Below are 6,000 nucleotides of genomic sequence, written 5' to 3'. Positions count from 1 at the left end.
ACCTCTCTCAAAGTCTGCAAACTCATCAGTCTCCTGCTGATTTTTTTTCTACAGTAAAATCCCAACACATCAAGGGCCTTGAAGCACCTTAAAATGTCTGATTTTCCAGAAAAGTTCAGCTACCTGCAAGGGGTTTCAAACCAGGTGCCTAGAAACAGGTATTAAAAATACATTAGTCTTTTTCAAAGGTGCATGTTGTAGAAGTGCATTTGCAGAGCAAAAAATTGCCATTTCCAAGGCCAGGTTGGATGGAGCTTTGAATAATCAGATCTAATGGAAGGTGTCCCTGACCATGGCAGGGGGTTGGAACAAGATGAGTTTTAAGGTCCCTTTCAGCCCCAAACATTCTATGATTCTATGACTTCTGTATTAAAGCTGAAGAATACTTCCTGAATCTCTTTTCCCAGATTAAAGTGTCTTATTTCACAGGCTTACCACCCTCCTCAACACACAGCAACAAAGAACAGAGCCCCCAGCCCACCCCAACACAGCACTGCCGACACAGCCCCAGCACAGCTCAGCCCCTGCACTGTTCCTGTCTCCCAGCCCTGCACTGGCACTCGGCTACTGCTTCAAAAATGACTTCTGCAAATTCCTAAGAGAAATATGTACCAGTTTAAATGCTTGAGTACTGCCTAGGCACATCAGCTGGCTCAGAAATGTTAATAACCCCTCTGTAAAAAATCAAACTGCTGAGAGATTGTTTTGTTGCAGAGTGATGGCAACAGCCAAAGCCATGAGAGGCTAAAACCCAGAGAATAGTACTCAGCAAATCACTTACTCTAAATAGCTACAAGACCCATAAAATAACATATTTTAAAACCTACTGGTGTAGCTGCAAACCGAATTATGACCTTGGCATTGTCAATACTCATGCTACATTAATGGAGCACTTTGTCAGGGGCTGAGTTCTTTCAGGTTTACTGCTTTATTTACTGTAACTTCAAAAATACATTACAGGTCATATTTCATTACCATAAGAGCCTTGCTTGTAATGCCATACTCCTACCACAAACAACACTTAATGACTTCAAGGAGCACAGTCAGAGGTGTCACCTCCCAGCTGCGGTGGCAGCTCAGGCAGCAGTAGGCACTGAGCTTCTGGAATTGGCCATGGCCACCTCAGCATGTGGGAGGCAGGAGAACAAGAGCAACAAACACGGTCAAACGTTATCTCTAGATCTGCTGGCAAACTGCATTTACAACTGTGTATTTTAGTCTCTTCTGAGATTTACAACTCGCCACCTCATAATGAAATCTGGCTGTGACATTGCCACTAACAACACAAATCACACACACGGATTTATTTCCAAAATGCATGTTCCTCTGAGTAAATAAAGCAGCAGCATTTTTAACCACATTGTTATCACCTGCACTGCTGGTGGTTTCAAGGGCTTCATTTCTCATCCATCTTCCAAATGGTCTTTTATTGGCCTGTATTTAGACACTGACTGGCAGACCAGTGGGATTTTATGTACAGCAAGATGCTACTTGTCGCAGTTTACAAATTGGCTGCAGGGCTCTTTTTCCTCAAGGACCAACTAACTACTTTCAACCAAGAGGTTTCTTCCCTTAGAACAGGTTTTATCATTTGGTTGTGGCCCTCATACCACCCACGAGGCCTCCTTTGCAAGCACCTGTGACAGGTGTATCTTGTGCAGTGTGAGCAAGCCAGCTTCTGTGCAACACAGGATTTATGTTTTCCACCGAGATATGAAATACAAGCCCACAAGCAGGGAAAGGCAGCAGTGGCAGCAGCAGCCTGTCCTGCTCACAGCTCAGTATGCCCTGTCCCTGTGTTTAGACCTGAGCCTGCTGTGCTATTGTGCTCACCCTCACCAACTTAACTGACTACTCACCTAGCTCTTATCTAAGTCTTTTTGGTTTTAGTCCTCTCTTGATCCCAGCTTTCTTATTTGAAATACTGTCCCACTAGAGCCACTGAAATAGTTTCTGCCTCACTGATGGTCTGTACCATTTGAAGCTGTGTGTCTATGGCTACTTACACTTACGTATCTCTTTTTTCAGTTTACTGACTGCACCTTTAACAAAGCCTTCAGAGAACTTAATTGTATGTATTCAGCCAGGGAGCAATGTAAAATTAATCAGGGAAACCAAGTCACACAAAACAGTTGTAAAAAATTTCCTATAACTTCCCTCAAGTCATCACAACAGCAACTTCCTCAGCAGAAGCTGAGAAAACTTTGCTTATAGGCTGCACTGGGATGCCTGTGGAATAGCACATTTTGCCATCCCTATGCTTTAAGCTGAATAATTATTTTGCCTTGGAGAAGGCAGCACCTGTTAGTGAAATCAAATAAAGTGGAGGTATTCTTGCCTCATCTACACAGATGCCTATGACACACAGGCGTATCTGGAATGGAATGAAAACATGACTTGCATTTAAACATTTCTGTAGCCAGGTTCCTGTGGTTTTGTGTCCCTCCCAAGTGTCTCTGGTCTATAGAGCCTGAAAGTTCTTCATCATTTCGTGAAACAGTAGTTCTTCACAGCATGTAATGCAGCTCATTTTTCCACATTGACTTTTAGACAGGTATTTTTAAGGTCAGACACTACTCCAACACAAGCAGCTGGAAAAATGTCCTCACTGTTTAACTTTTTTCTCAAAAGCCTTTTGAATTTTTTGAGGGAACAAGCCTCACACTCACTCATCTACAGTCCCCAGAACAGCAATACTGAGACTGTGATTGGTGCCATTCCGGAGACACTCAGCACTCCTTCCTGCCCCTGAGGGCATCACTGGTGGCACTGGAAGGCCTGGCTGGAAAGCAGGACAGCCAAGCTTTTTAATACCATATTTTACTCTTGCAGCCCCTCCTGCTGCACCTTGTCCCCTGGGCAGCAAATATGACAACATCAGGACTCACAGGAAAACGGCAGGAAGACACTGAGGTGAAACACTTGCAGAAATCTGTGGATAAAATCCTATTTCCATTCGTAAGTACCAATGTTATTAACAGCAAATCACGATCCTAAAATTTGCAGCATACACCAGCTCAGCAAGCAACTGAGAAGAGAGTAGCAATTAACTTAATGAAAGCCTTGAGAAGGACTCAGATAAGTAGCAAAGATTGCTCCCTTCAACCCAGGGCAGTCTCCTGCAAGCAATCTGGAGAAAAACTCCATATCCCATTACCAATTCTCTTTGACATGCAAGGCCAAGAAATACTGATAAGAATCCATGAATAATTAAGTTTAACCTGATGTTAGCAGAAAGCTAAACTGGACTGGGGATGTTAAGACTCTTTGTTAGTTCACTGGCAGGAAATGGCTTGGGTCAAATTCATTTTGTAAGCAATTCCTTGGAAACAAATCGAGCTATCTCAGCAAACACTTCTGTTGTTAGTCTCCAGGTTAAAGAATCTGCTACGTTCTTCCATGGCAGAAAATTAAAACATAGAACAGCTTGCCCTTTTTGTGAGTTGCTCATACGAATAGTTGTTTGTTGCATCACCAGATGCAAAAATTTGCTGCCCACCATGAGGAGACACAGGTTTCCAGGTTCTGGGAGGCTGGACTGCTTCATCTAAAACCTCCCTCTCTGTGTTTCCCATTGTCCTTTATGTGGATTTTTCTCCTTTTCCCAGTCCTCCTCATACCAAGGATCTCTGCTGCCCTACTCCTCCCTCTCCAGGGACTGTGCATTCCTTAGTCCATCTTCCCTCAAGGTCCCTCCTCTTACTTGCCATGCCAAGGGCTCTGTGCATCTGCTAAACAGATGGCAGCTGTGCCATGTGCCCCTCATTTACAGGGTTTTGATTTCCCTTCCCTTTTATGCCCACTGATGCCCAAAACTATTCTGGACAGACTGAATTAATCAGAATTAATCAAAGAGGATGATTAGGTTCTCCAATGGCCAACATTTTGAGCCAAGCTGATCATCAGCCACAGTGAAATAGCCTGAAATGAAGTGACAGCAGAAAAGGATAGTTCAGGGAATGACAAGTTGAGAATTATTTAGCTAAAAAAAAAAAAGCTGTATTGTAATGCATACAGGCTGCCATGGGTCAGCTGCTGTTCAACATACTGTGCATTTGCCAGTGCACACAGTGAGACTGGGATTTAGGTCAGTGCAGACTATGGCTATGGATTGCTATGGCCATGGATAACTGGATATCCATAGCTGTGGATGGTCAGTGGATTTAGGTCACTTCCCTCGATGAAGGGAAATAACAGGCTCTAAAGACAGAATTGTCCATCCATATTGGCATCCTAAAGTAAACATCTAAAACCTCAGGTTCTCTCATCACAGAAGCTGATGTCCCCAAGAACAGATCTGTGTATTCCATCCAAGTGATCTCCTCTAATTCCTCCAACACAAGGACAACAGGTACCATTTGTCAGAAATGGGACTTTATACAAGAGCTTCCCCATTTCCTGAGGAGCAGCAACAGACTGTTCTAGAGTCTGCAGACATGGGAGGCATCTGCAACGATATGAAGGTAAAAACTCCTCCCTGGCCAGATTATGTTCTCCAGATCTTTGAGGATGGCTTGTTTTATTGAACTAGATTTGATCATGAGGTAGCCTTATAAGTGTAATTTTAAGTGCTCTCTGTCCTTTGTCACATGGCATATTTGCTTCTATCTTTTCTGACGTACTTTTATCTTTAATGGCAACACTTCAGAGTTGAGAAACTCAGCTCAGAAATCGTATGCATCAATAATTTTCAAATAAAAACATCTAAGTTTTGCTCAGACAATACCAACACCAGCCATCAGCCTGGAATCAGCACCTGAATCATAGAATTCCTAAGGTTGGAAAAGACCTCTAAGATCATCCGGTCCAAGTGTTAACACAGCACCACCGTGTTCACCACTGAACCCTGTCCCTAAACGCCACAACCACATGCCTTTTGAACATTTCCAGGGATGGTGATCCCACCACTGCCCTGGGCAGCCTGTTCCACAACCCTTTTGGTGAAGAATTTTTTTCTAATAGCTAATTTAAACCTCCCCTCGTACAACTTGACATCATTTCCAACATTGTCACTTTGTTACCTGATTGAACATCCTGACCACCCACCTCACTGCAACCTCCTGTCAGGTAGTTGTAGACAGCGGTAAGGTCTCCCCTGAGCTTCCTTTTCTTCAGACTAAACACTCCCAGCTCCCTGAGCCACTCTTCATTAGACTTGTGTTCCAGACCCTTCTTCATCTCCATTGCCCTTCTTTGGACTTGCTCCAGCACTTCAGTGTCTTTCCTGCAGTGAGGTACCCGAACTGAACCCAGTGCTTGAGGTGTGGCCTCACCAGTGCTGAGTATGGGGGGCAGTCACTGCCCTGGTCCTGCTGGCCACACTGTTGCTGATGCAGACCAGGTGCCATTTGCCTTCTTGCCCACCTGGTCACAGGTGACAGCAGTGACCCTCATGTTTATCAGCATTTTAAATAAGCCTTGATGTTATTGTGAACAAAGGACTTCAGCATTTTATATTCTTCCTCTTTCCCAAACAGAGTGCACAAAGTGGAAGCTCTCAAAAGCAACACCACAGCAGAGCAAGGATGTACTACCTGAAAACTTGGTGGCTTCATATGCCCATCAAGAAAGGTTTCCTCCTATATTAACACAAATATCTCATGCAGAATAAAAAAAAATCATCAAATCTATTTCTAATTAATGAATTTCCTCTCATGATTGTGCTTAATCTGCTTGCCAGAGCTACTAGGATTCACTCACAGATTGTTCTTTCCTCCCACCAGTCTTCCGGTGAAGTCACACATGGGCTTTCTACGTGTTGCAGGTCGGACTGAACCAAGGGGTTTCTTTTCAACAGGGAATTTTCCAGTCTCTTCCATCAGGGACACCTGAGTGGCTTACTGCCTGACACTCAGAGCAGGAGCACTCTCTTCTGCCTGCTTTAAAGTTAACAGGCTGATTTTTCAGCTTTAGAAGCTTAGACAGCACAAAAGTTCAAGCTCCTTCCCTCCCCCATCTCCAAAGTTCAGTTAAAGCACATGGTGAAAAGGAAGATGAGAA

The sequence above is a fragment of the Pithys albifrons genome, chromosome 11 (assembly GCF_047495875.1).
Source record: "Pithys albifrons albifrons isolate INPA30051 chromosome 11, PitAlb_v1, whole genome shotgun sequence".
Classification (NCBI taxonomy): domain Eukaryota; kingdom Metazoa; phylum Chordata; class Aves; order Passeriformes; family Thamnophilidae; genus Pithys; species Pithys albifrons.
The sequence above is the reverse complement of the archived record's forward strand: the minus strand, read 5'-3'. Positions refer to the sequence as shown.